This window comes from Lycium ferocissimum, chromosome 4, assembly GCF_029784015.1.
Source record: "Lycium ferocissimum isolate CSIRO_LF1 chromosome 4, AGI_CSIRO_Lferr_CH_V1, whole genome shotgun sequence".
NCBI lineage: Eukaryota > Viridiplantae > Streptophyta > Magnoliopsida > Solanales > Solanaceae > Lycium > Lycium ferocissimum.
The window spans coordinates 11,783,521-11,802,654 of record NC_081345.1 but is presented as its reverse complement, the minus strand read 5'-3'; positions in this window follow the sequence as shown (position 1 = coordinate 11,802,654).

Below are 19,134 nucleotides of genomic sequence, written 5' to 3'. Positions count from 1 at the left end.
TAGTGGTTGTTAAACTACTTCTAATCAGCTCATCTTACCACTGAATTGACCTACGCATTAATTACTAACTACTAATTACAGTTCTAACGGCTAACCATAGTTACAACTAGCGAACTAACTTTAGTTATAACTAACAATACTCCCCTCAAGTTGGAGGGTGTGAAATATTGAACACTACCAGCTTGCACAAGAGATATTCATGTTATTAGAATTAATAGAGTTGTACAGTCAGCTTATTATGCAGTACAAATTTAGAGTTAGTTAGGAAGTTGAGCACAGCTGTTAGTTCGTTAAATGATGTCAGTGATTGGGTAATTAGCGGAGTTAATTAGTTAGTCGGTTAGCTTAGCTGTATATATAGGCATCACAAGATATTTGTACTCACTTTTTTCTTTCACAGAGAAATACAGAAACAGTTTCTCCATGAATCTCTCTTGTTTACATTTCAATTCCGCATTTAGATCCAAGTTTTGACATGGTATAAGAGCTAGTTCTCGAAGAAATCGGATCTAGATCTGGTTGATTCTCTTCTATTGTCGTTCTTCATTTGATTTTTTCCAGTTTTTTCTAGGGCTTGTGTTTCGCTACGATTTTGCCCTAATTTTTCTTCAATTTACCCTAATTTTCCTGGTATGGCGATCGAATCTACTATAGAAACAACTCAACAAGTTGACTGTAACCATGTGTTATATGTTCATCCGTCGGACCCTCCAAGAATTACTTTAGTTCCTCAATTGCTAATCGGAATAGAGAATTATTCAGAATGGAGTAGAGCTGTGACATTGTCTTTGTTAGTGAAGAACAAGATTAGACTTATCAATCATACTTGTACCAGAGAAAGTTATGATGGAAATGAGTACAAGCTGCACTAGTGGGATCACTATAACGCGATAGTGCAGTCACGGATTATGTCATCTGTTGCAAAGGAATTACGTAAGGGAATTGTGTACTCAACCAGCGCACAAAAGGTTTGGAAGTCATTCAAAGAGAGATTTGACAAAGTGAATGCTACAAAAATATATCACATGAACAAGGAAATTGCTAGTCTAGTCCAGGGCACTTCGACCGTATCGATTTACTTTTTGAGATTGAATGACTTATGGGATGAATTTGAAGCTATAATTCCACTTCCATGTGATTTTGAGAAACCAAAGAAATTTGTGGAGTGTCTGCATCTACAAAAAACTGTGAAGTTTCTCATGGGACTAAATGAACTTACTCGCCATAGAGAAGCCAGATCCTAATGATAGATCCAGCGGATGAACTTAATCCAGTTTATTCTATGATAGTTCATAAGGAAAGTCAGCGAACAAATAGAAACTACACTCAGTTTGGAATACTGGGGAATACACCCGTGGAAGGAGAAAGCAGTGCTATGATTACAGCTAATGCTTCATATCATAAACTTAATCCAAATAGAGAACTTTATTGTAGTTATTGCAGCAGGACAGGACATGTAGTGGATTTCTATTATAGGCTTATTGGTTGTTCGTCGAACTTCAAACCCAATAACAAGAAGAAGGTGTATGGTAACAATAATAATAATAATAACACAGGTCATGGAAATAATCACACATATGGTACCAATAACAGCAACACTAGTTGTGGCAACAATAACACATATTGTAAAAATAACAGCAACACGGGTTATGGTAACAATTATGCAGCTAAAAATGCAGGGCGTGGACATGGAAACAATGCAGGGGCTGTAGGTAACAGTGCAAATGTTATAGACAATATGCCACCATTACTTCCTCATAATTTCAATCCACCACAGGCATTTACTTCGGAATATTACTAGGACATTTTGCACGTGATTGAAAAGAACAAAGGACCAGAAACCATGGCTAATATGGTGGGTAAGACAAACATATCTCAAAGTGATCTGATAGTGGACTCAGCTGCCTCGAATCATATGGATTCATCTCTGAATCTATTAAATGATCCTACTCAGCTTCATTCACCAAAATCTGTACATTTACCTAATGGTACTAGCACTAACATTACTCATATTGAATCCTGTCAAATAACTAAAACACAATCTCTACATGATGTACTTTATATTCCAGACTTTAAATTCAATCTCCTTTCAGTTTCAAGACTCACTAGAGAACTATAATGCTTTGTTTTATTTTTTCTTGATTTCTGCTTGTTCCAGGATGTCTTCACTGGTATGGTGAAGGGGATTGGTAGAGTGCAATAGGGACTTTACATTTTCAATCCCTCTACACCAACTGATGCATCACCTTCTCATTGTTTGAACTCTATTTCTGCCTAATTCTGTACCTGCTACCACAACTACACCATCCTCTTCCACTCTATGGCATTGCAGGCTAAGTCTTGCTCCACACTCAATTTTGCTGAAGATTCGTACATTGAATAAGCATGTTTTTCATAGTAATTCTTGTACTTCTTCTGTAAGTGCACTTGCTAAAAAAAAAAAAAAAAAAAAAAAAAAAAAAAAAAAGCTAGAATTTTATTTCTCATTAATGCTAATAAATCAGTTTATCCTTTTGACCTTGTTCGTATGGATGTATGGGGTCCATATAGAGTCTATACTTACAATGGTTTTAGGTACTTTCTTACTTTAGTTGATGAGTGTACCACAATGACATGGACATTTTTTTTAAGACTGAAAAGTGATTCTTTTGTTGTGTTGAACAATTTTATTCAAATAGTGCAAACAAAATTCACTGCTTCCATTAAGAAATTTAGATCAGATAATGGTTTTGAGTTCTTTAATCAAAACTGTTCTTCCTTATTTCTTTCTAAAGGTATAATTCACCAAAGTAGTTGTGCTCACACACCTCAACAAAATGGTTTAGTTGAGTGCAAACGTAGTCATTTACTAGAGGTTGCAAGGGCACTTAGGTTTCAAGCCCAAATTCCTTTGAAATTTTGGAGTGATTGTATTCTTACAACCACATACATCATTTAAGGTTATCAACCCCTACTTTATCTGGTAGGCATCCCTTTGAGAGCTTTCATGGGACTCCACCTAGTGTTGATCACCTCTAACTTTAGGGTGTCTTTGTTATGCCACTAAATAAATTTCTCAGACAAATTCTCTCCTAAGTCTGTGCCTGCTGTTTTTATATGCTATTCTCCCACTCAGAAAGGTTATAGATTACTCAATTTAGAATCTAACACTTTCTTTATTAGTAAGGATGTTGTTTTCAAAGAATCTATTTTCCCTTTCCAATATCCTAAATCCACATTTCTTCCTCATTCTGCTACTTCTAATTTGTCCTTGCATGTTTCTCCTGATTTCGATTCCCCTTAGATTCCTGCTATTCCTTCTGATCTATCTCTCAATCCATCTTTCATTCCCATTTCTACTCCCATTGTTGATGATACTCCTGTTACAGGCACCTCACTTCACTCAACTACTGCAGTATCTTCACCTATTACTGTTCCTGCATCATCTCTTCTTATTTCTTCTCCTTTTTCACATGATATTAATGATTCTGATACTGTTGTTCCTGTAGATGTTCCTTTATCTTCTACTACTGTAAGAAAATCAGCCAGATCCTCCAAACCATCTATTTGACTTACTGACTATATCCATCCACCTTTACCCCTCAACTTCTCATTCTTTTTCCAATTCTTCTTCTCATTATCCCATCAATCATTTTGTTTCTTATTCACACCTATCCCAACCTTTTCAGTCATTTCTTTATGCCTATTCTGCTCATTCTGAGCCTTCCACTTATTCTCAAGTTCTACAGGACCCTAGATGGATTCAAGCTATGAAAACTTGAGATTGAGGGATCTTGAGGCCAATCATACTTGGACCATAGTTGATCTACTACCCGGTAAGGTCCCTATTGGTTGCAAATGGGTGTTCAAGGTTAAATACAATGCTGATGGCTTCATGGAGAGATATAAAGCAAGGCTAATTGCTAAGGGGTATAATCAACAGGAGGGACTAGATTTTCAGGACACATTTTCACCACTTTCAAATATTGTAACAGTTAGAAGTGTCATTGCCTTAGCTGATTTGTATTCTTGGCCAATTTTTTAGATAGATATCCATAATGCTTTCCTCAATGGTGATCTTAATGAAGAAGTTTATATGTCTTTACCACAATGATTTAGCAGTCAGGGGGAGTCTTCCTAGAGGGTGTGTATTTGTAAATTCTTATATGGCTTGAAACAAGCCAGTAGACAATGAAATCTCAAATTGGCAAATCTCTTCTACTTTCTAGTTTTACTCAAAGCAGAAATGACTACTTTTTGTTCACAAAAACTGTTAGGACTAGTTTTTTGGTCTTGCTTGTGTATGTTGATGATCTCTTGCTGACAAGGAATGATATCAATGAAATACATAAAGCAAAGCATGAACTTTAGCGGAGTTTTAAAGTAAATGTTTTAGGTGCGCTTAGATACTTCATGGGGATAAAGTTTGCAAGAAATAGATATGGGATTGTAATATCTCAAAGGAAATATGCTCTTGGCCGAATTTCAGAGTTGGGATTATCAGGATCTACGCCTAGAAATGTTCCACTTGAACAACATGTGAAGATGACAAGTAAAGAGTATGATGACTGTGCCAGGAAAGAAATCAGAGACTCACTACTTGAAGACATAGGGAGTTATCAAAGATTAATAGGAATGTTATTGTATCTTAAGACATCTAGGCCTGACCTTTCATATTCAGTGCAATGTCTTAGCCAATTCATGTCAGCACCCAAGGAATCCCATTATGAAGCAATATTAAACATAGTGAGATATATCAAGAAATTAAACATAGTGAGATATATCAAGAAGAAGCTATGCCTTGTTTTGATAATGCGTAGCACAGATCAACTAAAGTTACTGCATACCGTGACTCTGACTAGACCTCATGTCCAATGTCTAGAAGGTCAGTGACTGGCTATTGAGTCAAAATTTTTCATTGGTTGTATCTTGGAAATCAAAGAAACAAAGCACTGTGTCTAGAAGCTCAGCATAGGCTGAGTATAGAGCAATGTCATATACTATTTCTGAGTTAGTTTGGATAGCAGGCAACACATTGAAAGAATTGAAAATGGAAGCAAAGATGCCCATGAAGCTGTTTTTTGACAATAAGTTTGCTTTTTAGATTGTAGCCAATTCAATATATCACGAAAGAACAAAACACATTGAGATTAACTGCCATTTCATAAAAAATAAGTTGCATGAAGGATTAATCAAAACTGGATATGTGAGTAGCAGAGAACAATTAGCAGATATACTTTCTAAGGCTCTTGGACATCAACAACACAACTTTCTACTTTCCAAGTTGTGAAGGCAGAACATACTTCATTCTCAACTTGAGGGGCAGTATTAGAATTAATAGAGTTGTACAGTTAGTTAATTATGCAGTACAGTTTTAGAGTTAGTTAGGAAGTTGAGCACATTTGTTAGTTAGTTAAATGATGTCAGTGATTGGGCAATAAGCAGAGTTAGTTAGCCAGTTAGCTTAACTGTATATATAGGCATCCCAAGATATTTTGTACTCACTATTTTCATCCACAGAGAAATACATAAACAGTTTCTCATGAGTTCCCTCTTTTTTACATTCAATTCCGCATTTAGATCCAAGTTTTAACACATGTTGTGTTCTAATTTCTTCAGTATGATGTCTGTTTGTTGGTCTTTGGTTACAACATGATAAGTTCTACGTTTCCTTACTTGATTTTGTCTTTAAATAAGACAATCTTCTTTATATATTTAGTATATTCATAAACTATGGGATTTGTTGCTATTTGTGATAAGTGGGTAAATCATCAACTTATTTGCACATTGATTTGTACTTTAGTAGCCATAAACTAACTTGATTTGATGGATTTCATAATGAGCTTAAAAGAGTGATTAATGATGAAGTTGAGCACATAGGGAAAATTGAGATGGAGCTGGATATACAGAATTTGAGAAAAACTTAAGAGAAGAAGGCAGGAAGTTCGGCTCTATGAAGCCAGTTCGTGGAGTCGTTTGTAGGAAATAAAAGGGCCATGAATTACCTAAGAACTGATCAAGAGGTGCAAGGGAGATCATGTGGCTGAACCCCTTTTAACACCACCTAACGAGAGGCCCAGAAGTACATAAAAAGAATTAGCTTCTGTCTGTGGACACGAAGAAGGTTGGCTCCACAAAACGTAGCACGAATCCCTGGGTTGATGAAGAACGTGTAGACGAACCTAGTTTGGCTACAAAAATTCAAAATGTCCCTTAGTTGTGCACAATGCTCACTCTCTACCTGAAGCCACAATCAGAGTTCAGCTCCATGAACTAAATTCTAAAACTGAAACCAAAAGTAAACTAAAGCATCACTCATGGGCACGATCGCAGTCCGTCTCCATAATGCACCCCAGGGGTAGTTGTTACGATCCAAAGTCACACACAGGCGGTGATGGCATCTAATCATACGTGGTAGGCAGGGGTGAATCTAGGATATCGGGTGTGATTTCCCGAAAATCTGGTAACTTTTGTTCAAACCTTGTATTTATATTAAGAATCCAGTAGTTAAATGTATAACATATTTCTAGTTGGCAACCTAGTAGATAAGAGGCGGTTGCTTAAGCTGTAAGCATCCTCCACCTCCAACTCTAAGGTTGTGGATTCAAGTCACCAAGGGAGAAAAGTAGGAGAGCTCCTAGGGAGGGGTAAAAAAAAAGTTGGAAACCTAGTACTAAGAGGAGCTTTTGGTTTCGTGGAAAATTTGGAAGAAACTTAAGCTTTGTTTCCCTCATTGACGAGGGTTCAAGTCCCCCTGGGCACTATAATATAATATTTTCACTGTTTGTTTGTTTTTTTTTTTTAAGAAAAAACCATACAAAGTCTTTATTTTGTCTTCTTTTTCCATTTTTTTTAAATTTCAGATTGCTAAGAATCCATAAACTTTAAATCATAGATATGTCTCTGACGATAGGTGAACCAATCTAAAGTAACCACGATATCTAGACAATAACAAAAAAAGGAACAATGGAATAAAGTAAATGAAATATTTTCCAAGTTAGTACAACACATAACCTTACTCTACAACCCCACGAACTGGTGTCACAAGTCATGAGCTACTAAGAATAGGAATTATAACTTGATTACCAAAGATACAATATCATAATGAGCTACTAAGAATACAAAATATTTCTTTGTTTTGCTGCAGTTCCTATTTCAGTGTTTTCCTTTCTCAATTCCTCTCTATACTACTTCTCTCGTTCAGGGTGCAGGACCCTACACTATATTTCTCCACGACCTTGCAACATGCAGTGTTTGTAATATTTTGGAAGGTAATCATAGTTGATTTTTATCCACTTTGATTTTATTCTACCATTAATTTCATCTTCATTTGAGATATGATTCTTTGAGGATGATTTGCTACTAAATCCACTTTTACTTTTACTTTTGCACAATTAGGTCTTATTTTGTTTGTTGTAGCCATATCAACAGTTAAAGGCTACCCAACTGCATATGCCATTTCTTGCAAAATAGTTGGGAGGTAAATCAGGAAAACTAATCCATGCTATTGCCATTGATGTTTCTTCGTCAGGCTTGAACCAAGGATCCCATATCAAGGGTCTCATTTGGTTGTATTTTTCGTACATTCTGGTGTGGGCGTCATCTTGACATAGTCCTCCAACAATATCAAACAAATTAAGATGTGCCTATCCTCAATTAATCCAATTTTAAGAAGGCCCTTAATTTCACATTTAAGTGGTATTACTTTCCTCAGCTCCCGGATATCAATGTTGTCATAAGAGAACTTTCCAAGGACTGCATATTGTAGGTTTTCCTGTATAATCAATTGTTTTACTTCATAAAACTTCCATGTAATATGTGGTTCCCCTTGAACATATGTTACTTGTTTTGAGGGAACCATGTAACATCCCGTAAATTCGAGTCAGGTGTGAATGTGTAAAAATCTAGTGTTAACATGATATTATATCTATATGAATCCATTTTTAATGAATTCAGGTGGAAGATGTTTGTTTTTAAAGTCAAACCAATAATTGAAGTTCTTAAGGGCTCTTAAATTCGCCTAAGTTTTGGTAGGTCTGATTTCTAGGCGATTTTCATGAAATTGTGTTGCAAATTTGGAAAAACTTCCTTGATGAAAGTTGTAGATATTTGAAATATCTTTTCAATTGTAGGTCGCCCAGCCTGAGCAAAGTTATGTACAAAAAGTTATGTCCGTTTTACTGAAGGGTGCAAAAGCTGGAGATTTCGCCCAAAGTACGCCCAGAATGTACGGGACGTCCTTCTAGGATGTACTTCTTCCATTTCTGCCAGAAAATTGGGTTTAAAATGGGTATGGTTTTATTTTGTTCCCATTTTTTTTCATCCTTCCAAACCCTAGGGACGAAAATCATCCCTCCAAGTCTTCAAATCAAAGGTAAGAACACCCTTAACATTACCAATCTATTCTAACATCAAACCCATGATTCTTACCATGATTCTTGTGATCAAAACCTAGGGTTTGCAGCATAATTCTTTCCAAAGTGATTCAAGCTAGGGTTTGGGTGTTCTTCATTAGGAAAGTGAATCGTTAAACTTTGTTTAACATATTAAGGTATGTCTCTTTAAAAATAAAATCCTTTTTGAATATAAAGGTAATTTGTATGTCTCTTTTGAACATACTCTTTCGATCGATTTTTATGAACTCTTTGGTTGTGATTTGTATGTCTCTTTTAAAAAAATCCTTTTGACTATGAAGGTGTTTTGTATGTCTATATTTCAAAATTCGTCTTTTCATGTATGTCTAGATTTTCCCAAAAATCTTTCTTGAAGTTTGTCTATATTCCAAAAATCATCTTTTCAACTATGTCTACTTGTGAAGTACGTTTATATTGTGAAAGCATGAATTGTATTTGAGAATCCTTCCTCGATTGTTTGTATAAGTTATAACTCTTGTTTGGTGGAATTTATTCTGGAATTAAAGATGATTTCTTTTAGACAAGGTCATGCGTGTGGTCAAGCCTTATCAAACCTTATACGAACTATACTACTTTGTGAAACTTGCTTTTCCCATTATTGGATGATTGAACTTAATCTTCTAAAGGTTGGACCTTAAGCTTCTTTTGTTGTTGAATGGGTTTCTTGAACTTGAAATTGAATAAGAGATTTGAATAAGATTCTAAATCGGTTATGACTTGAAATGCCTCTATTTTGAGATGATGACTTGAGAAGTGAGATTCGGCTCTAAGCCATGATTGATGATTCAATAATACGCCATGATTTATATTTTGTTAGTGTTTGGGCCTGTATGGGCAAGCTGTACTAATTCAGAGGACGATTAGCTATTATGGATCCTAACGTATCGATACGAGTATTGCTGTGTCAGCCTAGAGGACGATTGACCTCCACTGCTTCCTAGCGCAGAGTATCTATCGCTGTACTAGTCCAGAGGATGATTAGCCTCCATATCTTCTTAGACCGGAGTATCTATTGCTGTGCTAGTCCAGAGGATGATTAGCCTCCGTTGCTTCCAAGCCCGGAGTATCTATTGCTGTGCTAGTCCAGAGGACGATTAGCCTCCGCTGTTTCCTAACCCGGAGTATCGATTGATTGATCTACCTGTGAGTGGCTTGTTTCATATCTTGTTGCCTGTGAGTGGCTTGTGGTGATTTGAATTCGTCAGTGAAATATTTGGCCTGGTAAATGGTAAGGAGTTAAGTTAATGTGTCTGTCATTGTTGGATTCTTTGATGACTCTTTAATGTTGCTGACTCACTTTATTCTTGGGTTTGAACTGTTATTTTCACTGATATCATTTTATTGATTTTATTCACTATATCTTTTTTTTTTTTTTTTTTGCTATTGCCCCTTAGACACTCACTGAGTACCCAGTACTCAGGCATACCATTATTGTTTTTTATGGTATGTTAGGTATCATTGAGGAGCAGGTTCGTGATACGCCTACGACTTAAGAGAACTTACTGCTTTCGAGACTATTCGGTAAGCCCACATGATTGTTCGTGGGGCACCATTCTATCTTTACTTTTCGTCTTTTAGTTTCGGGGTGCGTCCCAATGATTTAGACATTGCTCATTATCTTAGAAGCTCCATAGTATACGTTCTTGTGGGTAGTTGTTGGGTTATTGATTAACTCTCGGGCACGTTATTACGTTTGACTAAGTATTTGATGAATAAAGACTTCCGCTGATTTAATTCATATATTCATGATTTGTTACCTTTATTTTATAAACTGTTGGAGGCGAAGGTTGAACCTGGCGGGTTCAAGTATTATTATTATTATGTTGTTTAGGTTCTTCCGATGTTGTTCATGACGTCGGATGCCGGTCACGTCTACAATCTGATTTGTTATATTTGTGGCTGGTTTTAATAAGTTTGCATAGTTTGTTGTGGTAGGTAATGGATCGATTTGATCTTGTGTGATAGGAAAACTCGTAGGTGCGAGTTGGTTATGTGTTTTTGCAGGCAAAACTGTAGGAGCCATTGTAGGTATGTTGTTAGAAGCGTATGAAGGTTGTTTTGTACGTAACAAAGTGGGCAGAACAGCCACCGGTGAAGGTTGTCCACTGATCAGAGTGTCCATAAAGGCCGATGGAGATGTAAGTTTTCAAGCGGTTAGTGTCTTTAGGTAGAGAGTGTTTCTTAGAACTCTAAGTAGAAGAGCCTATGTAACGACCCATCAGGCTGTTCTAGTAATTTTGACTGTTTTGCCCCTTTTGACCTTTCCCCTAGCTTCGTTAGCGTATATTTTGACTTGTGAGGATGGGTGGCATGATTCTCGAGGCAATAGGATGTGTTTTGGGTGAGAAAATGGAAATTTGCGAATTTCATAAGTGTTGGGTTGACCAAAGTCAAAATCAGGGGTAAACGCGTCTTTTGGGAATTTCGTCAATTTTATTAGGTTCGAAATGTTGATTATAACTTGGTAGGGTGGTTGCTTCAGTTCCTGATAGTCTCAATGGTATTTTGGTCATTTGGTTGGAAAGTTAGTTTTAAAGCATTTGGGGTTGACTGCGTCAAGACGACCCCTCTTGGAAATTTCAAGTGCGCGGGTGTGTTCGTAGCGTGTTTTAATATTAAGATGCATATTTGGTTTGTATTCAGGAGGTTCCAGATGAGTCCCGGAATTTCAGGGTGAAGCAGCGAAAAACTAAATTTTTTTGGTTTCAATGTTTTCTGGTTTCCATCTACGCATTTGCGTAGAAGGGATGCGTTTGCTAGCTCTAGTGGACCCTGAAAGGTCGCATTGGCGAGAACCGTCTTGTGTTCATGTATAGCAATTGGGGTTTGGCCCGGGTTTACTAACCATCGCGTTCGCGATAGATTGGTCGCATTCATGAGGCATTGGGCCGAGTAGGCTCTCGCGTTTGCTAGGCTGTGTTATGTTCCCAAAGAGTAAATGACACCTGGGCAGATTTTAAAACCCTAAATCGTTAATTGACTCCTCATTGTCATATTTTTCATTTGGAAGCTCGGTTTTGGGAGATTTTGCAAGGTTCAACTATTGGGTAAGATTCTAACCTTCCTTTTATGATTATTCCATGGATTAGTGAGGTTTTTCATGATAGGATTCTTGAATTGGGAGTAATAAATGGTGGTTTTGAACCCTAGGCTTGAATTTAAAGATTCTTCTTCTAAGCATAAACTTGTGGATGGACTTGGTTAATTTTTGGTATATAGACTCTTTAGGTCATGAGTAGACTAATTTTGGACTGAATTTCTTATTTTCCTTTCGTGGCCTGCAATCACTTTTTGGATGACTTTGTAGGTTCGGATTTAACGCATGCTAACATGAGTACCGTTGGGTTCGTATGACATCGTAGAGTAATAATTTGACCATGTTGACCCCCGTTTCTCAATAAAATTACGGATTTGACCTTTGAGATTTACAATGATGTTTTAGGATGACTTTCTAGAACCAAATCTTTTATAAGGTAATATGGGCATCGTTTGTCTCATATTCTTAAGCATAATCTGTGTTTGAGCAGATTTGGATCGTTTGGAGGCGATACGAAAGGGCAAGACGGCTTTGTAATTTCAGACTTCAATTTTCGAGCAAGCTAGGACCTTGTACCTTAATAAGAGCATCATGGTTGGTCTAAACAAACTAATTATGAGGGTGTAATGGGGTTGTTAAGGGGTACCCGATACTCGTGAGTTGACGAGCACTTGTATTGGATACCGGTGACATGTTATGGGTACTTGTGCAATTTAAATTGTATAGTTGGTCTAAATTCCATACTTTGGGCACTAGTTGGTAGGTAGTACAATCCTATAGATCTTTGAGTGGGGTCTGAAGCTCGTATTTTTCTGTCTCTTAATTGTGTGTCTATCTTGTCGAATATGTGTGTCATTCATCACTCATGGAAAGGTGGAAAAGAAGCTAAAACTATGATATTATGGTGTATTTGGCTAAAGGTGGAACCTTTAGGGCTCATAATGATTAAAGATAGAATCTTTAATGTATGCATTAGCTCGTTGTTGTTTGCATGTCACATTCATGTTTCATACGATATCTCATGCTTTATACTTTGAGGTACATATGTGGGGTCTAAAGGGTAATGATTCCGCACACAAAAGACAATGATTTTATGAGCCAAGGAAGCAACACAGTACTATGAGCCTATGGGATTAAGTTTTGCTATATGGAGTCTATGGGGATAAATCTTTGAGATTGGAAGCCTATTGATGGCTAAGGAACCCGAAAGAAATGATTCCGGGAGGTGTATGTACCTCGCGAGTCCTTCATGAGTCACTGTTCGCTAATGTCAAATACTTGTGTATACCGGGTGATAGAAAGGCCTTGCATTTGCATTGCATTGCATTTTATAGCATTGCATATCAGATGATTCTATTATTTATGTTGGTTGTGATTTGCTTGAGTTGTTGCCTGATTTACCTTAAAGCTAACTTAGAAACTTGATGAACTTAGGGATTAGAAGTTGCACTTAGGATTATAACTTGAGGATTATTGTGATCATTTGATTATTGTCACCCCGAACTACTGCTTGCATGGAAGTAGTAATGGAAGACCAGCCCTCGTCTCCATTTTATCCAGGGTCGATCGACGATGCTGCTGAGTACCTGTTGTTTGTGTACTGGCTACACTTGTTGTACCCTTTTTGTGTGCAGATTCAATTCCTGGTTCGAGTGGAGCACATGACCTTACTTTCTATTGAGTTGCCACAGGAGGATCCGGACGAGCTACAATGATTCATAGCAACTGGCATTCTCTTCCTTTTTTTTTTTTTTTACTTCTGTCTCCCTATTTCCATGACAGTGAATAGTTGTATTCTAGTCGGTCAAGTACCGTGACATCGAATTTTGGGTTGGTTGTATCTTCTTTCCGTTGACGTATGTTATTAATGCTTTGTTAAGACTTAACCTATTTATTTGACCAATCCTGTATATTTTAACTCTATAATTCTTTAATTTGGGTTGTGGACAACTTACTAAGTAGTGGGAGTTAGTGCCTTCACGGCGTATTGAATTGGTTGTGACAAATTGGTAATGTAGCTTTAGGGTTCATCGCCTACCACGGTTTGAACAATATCTAGTACGCTCTTGAGGATCGGTACGATGAGTCTCGTATCTATCTTCGAGAGACTATAGGACATCTAGGAAAAGCTTTAAACTTTCATTCTTTATCGTGGGCATTTGATTCTTCACGGGTTCTAAGCGTTTCTTATTTCACCTCTCGTAGATGGGGAGGACACGACCAACCGCCGACGAGACCAGAGCTCCGCACCTGGACTCACTGTGTGAGTTGCTCATAGGAGGGGCAGAGGATGCGGTAAAGGGCGAGGTAGCTCTAGGCCCCCATTGCTACACCCGCTAGAGGCTGAGCACCTACTGCTGCTCGAGTCCATGATAGAGATGTTACTCCGAACCTAGAGGAGATTTTGGAGGAGGATCCAATACAGGTGGATGAGGTTGGACCCGCCTAGACACCAGCTCGATTCATTGGTACTCTAGTTCTTTAGGATACCCTGGTATGCATATTGAGTTTCTTTGAGGGTATGACCCAGGCAGGCATATTACCAGCTCTCGATCCTATAGTTATTGCAGGGTTTAGGACCCTAGGGGAATAACCAGCTGCTACTGTGGCTTTTCATTTTCAGGGTTTTCCAGTTCTGAGTGTTGCTATTCGCCCAGTTACCCAACCTACTATGACAGTTAGAGAGCAGAAGAGATGGGACAAGTTTGAGAAGATGAGGCCTCCATAGTATGATGGGTATCCGACGATGACGCATATGAGTTTTTGGTTAGTCGTCATGAGCTTGCATAAATTTGGGGTCGTTGAGTCCAACATCGTAGTTGATTTTGTGGCTATGTAGATGATTGGTCCAGCCAAGCAAGGTGGAGGTTTTTGTGGAGACTAGAGTAACCGGGTCACTTTCTACTTACTTGGGCGAGTTTTTTCACGTATTTCTACGTGCTCGGTTCCCCGTAGTTTGAGAGATGAGAGGCGAATAGTTTGATAGGTTGGAGCAAAGGTGGGATGTTCGTGACAGATTATGAGATGATGTTTCACTCATTTTCGTCATGCTTTGACCGTTTTACCCGATGAGACCTAGAGAGATCGTGTAGTTCATCGGTGGGCTGCCGTATCATCTTCGAGTTGCAGAGAATCATGTGGCATCCTTAGAGGTACTTTTCAGCAAAGTGGTGGTTGTCGCAAGAGCGTCGAGTCTATAAGGCGTGATGAGTTTGGAGATAGGACGACAAGAGGCCCCGCATCTCGGCAGTGGTTTGTGTACCTCATTTGGAGGTATAGGTAACCATGGCAGGGTTATCGTCCCCGCCTGCAGTAGCTATTCAAACTTCTACTGGTGTTCTTCAGGTCGCACTGCTCATAGTTTGGGACATAGTTCTCAGAGTTCTTATTCCCAACCTGGAGGCCAAGGTGGTCATTCCGATTATTCCAGCTGCTCTTAGTAGCTGGTGGCATGCCGTGGGTGTAAGGAAAAGTGCGAGTTTGAGAATTTCACCAGGAGTGTCCCATATTTAGGTAGAGTGGTCCACATTCCGGCTTCATATTTCGCACCTAAGTCGTTGAAGCCCTTATAAGTTTAAGAGGGATATTTGATGATTTTAAGAGTATACCTTAAGATTCCAAAGGCATTTGAGGCAAAGGAAGTAAGTTCGTTCGGAGAAAGTTAAGGTTGAGCCATGTTTTGGAATTTCATATCATTTGAGCTATGAATTGCTTAGAATCACTTTCGAGGGAGAGATATAGATCCCTTTATATGGTTAATGAAGTTTTATACAAGTGACAAGAAGGTTCCATAAGGATTGGAGGTCAAACGAGTCAAAAAGAACGCGATTTCGCGAAACCGGGAGATGCAGGGGCAGTGTGCGGTCGCACATTGAGTGTGTTGAGCAGCACAGTGGTCGCCAACTCCCCATTTTGGGTGATTTCACTGCCCAACATCGTTTTAGGGCGGAGGAAGAGTGTGTAGCCATACACTGAGTGTGCAACGCCGTCTACTCATCGTACATTAGGGTCGGGGGTGATTTTGCCACTTTTTTAAATCCCAAACGACCCCAACCTCATTTCCAACTTTCCACACTTATTTCCCCACCTCTCTAGAGACTTCCAAAGAGTTCTTGATGGTTCTCTAACACTCTATACCTTTCCATATCATCCAAAGAGAGAATCAACATCAACCCCTCAAGGTAAATCCATGGAGAGTTGTTTCCTTTGAAGTCGTGACGTAAGGTCTTGAAGAGGGAGTTGAGTGAAGTGAATTTCCTTTATTTTAAGGTATGTTATTCATCATATTCATATGTTTAAGTGATATAAAGGTTTATTAACTCTTATTGAGAAGGAGATCTAAAGTAGAGAAGCCATAGATGTTGAGAAGAAGATGACTATGGGTGAAATTAAAAGAGGATTTTGGATGAAATTGAGATAATGAATATAGTTCCTGACTCAGATATTATGGATGTTATTATTGTTGTTTGGGAGTTGTTTTATGATATGGTGGAAGTTGCTAAAATAGGGGAAGTGCTTCCAAATTCCGTTAGCCCTTTTAGTTGCTCTAGTTTAAACTCAAGCGTGTTTTTAAGATCTAATCTTAAGCATGACCATTTGAATATAGAGTTCATGCGGACTTGGGACGAGAACTTTGAGTAATTAAGGAGACGTAAAGGTGTGTAAGGCTAACCCCTTTTTCTTTCAAATGCATGATCCCATATATGTCATCCATATTACTTTTACCCTAGAAATGCTAGAAGTCCCTTATTCTCAATATTCCTATGATAGCTCCATGTTTAACGGAACCAAAGTCTAAAGTTGAGATGATCTCATGATATGATTGAGCTTACCATATGATTTTTGATTTCATTCATTATAATTGGCCTTATCTTATGCTATGGTTTCAAGAAGTGAGATAGAATAATGACGATGATTTCCATTCTGTGAGAAGCCAAAGCTAAAGTTCTTAATGTTTTCATGATGCTATTGAGCTTGTCACATGATTACCAATTTTATTCATTATTGTTGATCTCACCTCATGATAGTTTTTCCTTCAAGGTGAGATATAGTGGTGGTGATGATTCCATAATGACACATCGGAGGTTACCGACCTTACGTCACTCTGATAGAGTAGTAGCATTTTATTTGGGCTCTCATGCATGCTATTGAAACCACTATTATATAAATATATATGTATTGGGCCGTACATTCCTCGGCACTATTATATAAATATATATGGATCGGGCCATAATGTTCCCGCACTATTATATAATATATGGATCGGCCGTACGTTCCCGCACTATATATATATATATATATATATATATATATATATATATATATATATATATATATATATGGATCAGGACGTACGTTCCTCGACACTATTATATAAATATATATTGATCGGGCCCTTAGAGCTTCATTAGCGGACTTTCAGAGCACTCCACTACTTCGGAGTTGCGCATTGGCATACTTTTTGTGTATATATTTTGGGCCTGGCGAGGTCTTGTCCCGCCCTTATGATTTCCAGTATTTCAGATAGAGGCTCGTAGACATGTGTGGATAGTCAAAAGCTTCATGACCTCCCTAGTGAGTATCTCGTATATCATTTTTGTAGCCTTGTGGGCTTGTGCATGTATATATGAGGCGAAGTTGATGATTATTATGTGAGCAGGGTTTCATGTTGAGAATTTGTGTCTGCTCAGTTTATGTAATTACAAGATAGACATATGGTCCTTCGAGATAAGCTTAGAAGAAGTATGCTAAGTGGTGCTCGGTCTTAGAAGTTCCGTGTACTCCGTCTTCGTTGGGTCGTGACGCTCTCTTGGGGTGCTCCGATTTTGTTCGTGAACAAGAAGGATGGGTCTATGTGGGTATGCATTGATTATCGACAGTTGAACAAGGTCACCATCAAGAATAAGTATCCAATCCCTCGGATTGATGATTTATTTGATCAGCTTCAGGGTGCGTCGGTATTTTCTATAATTGACTTGAGGTCCGGCTATCACCAGCTGAAGATTAGGGTTGAGGATATCCCTAAAACAACTTTTAGGACTTGCTATGGTCATCATGAGTTTCTAGTAATATCTTTGGCCGAATTCGCCCAATAACCTTTATGGATTTGATGAATGATGTTTTTAGACCATATATGGACTCCTTCATGATTGTTTTCATTGATGGCATTTTGATATACGCTAGTAGTAGAACGGAGCACGAGCAGTATTTGAGGATCGTGCTTGAGATCTTGAAGGAGAAGAAGATGTCTGCTAAGTTCTCGAAGTGTGAGTTTTGGCTTGATTGTGTATCATTCTTGGATCATGTGGTGACAAAGGATGGGATTATGGTGGATTGGAAGAAGATTGAAGTAGTTCGTGATTGGGTTAGGTCTACTTCAGTTATAGAGATTCGGAGCTTCGTTGGCCTTTCCTCGGCTATCGGCGTTTTGTAGATGGGTTTTCGTATATTGCATCTCCTTTGACCAGATTGACTCAGAAGAATGTACCCTTTTAGTGGTCGGATGAGTACGAGGCGAGCTTCCAAAAGCTCAAGACTTTATGGACAACAACTTCGATTTTGACTCTTCCCATGGAGGGAGAGGGCTTTACTGTGTATTGTGATGCTCACTTGATTGCCTTGGTTGTATTCTTATGTAGAAAGCTAAGGTGATAGCTTATGCTTCTATGCAGTTAAAGGTGGATGAGAAGAACTACCCCACTCATGATTTGGAATTGGTGGCAGTAGTATTCGCATGGAAGATTTGAAGGCATTATCATGTAGGGCTGTGCATGTTAACGGTTAAACCAATAACCCAAACCAATTTTGGGTTTGGTTAATGGTTCGGGTTAATGGATTACCGATTTGGGTACCGGGTGGTGTTCTGGGTTATTGGCTTATTGGGTCGGGTCATGGGTTGACCATTTTTGTTAACGGGTGACCTCGATAAACCGATAACAATTTAATTAGTTACACTTCTACCCTTTCATATATATTAAGTCACTTACACTAGATTTAGGGTTACGTCATTTCACTTCATAAATAGTCTCTCTTTAAGTCTCCAGCGGCGATTCACTTAGGGTTTTATGTTTTCCATTTAATCACGTTCTGCTTTGACAACCACGATGAATCTCTCTGCCATGAGTGCTTTTTCTTGCCTCTCTTCTTTTAACAACCTATTTTACATCATATTTCGGCCTCTATCACAAACAGGTACTCTTTTAATTCTCACTCTTCTGTTTTGGGGGTTTTTGTTGGGGTTGGTGATATAAGAACGGATACGCCGAAGCAATAAAATAACAAGGAAAGTAAAGGATAGATAGATTGACACAAGAAAATGGAATTAAAAGCAACCTAAAGGTATATTAAACCTAAAGACCTCAATTAATTAACATTAACAAGCACCAAACTCTTAGGAAGACTTCAAGGGAATTAGATTCCCCTTGCAACCAACCTCTCAACAAATCTCAAATCAACAAGAGCCTACCAAAGGCCTCTCATAAGTTTCTCTCTCTAGAGATAACCCTAAAAACACTCAAAATATTCATCAATTCATCAAAAGCTCCCTAATGAAATAAAAGACTAGCTATTTATACTAACTAAATAATAGAAGACCCTATTATTACATAAATGCCATTAATGAGGCAAGGGCCTTGCTTGGCTAGTCTTGTGGAGATGAAAATCTTGAATTTGCGAATGTGGCCTCTTGCTAACATAGCCTTCCTT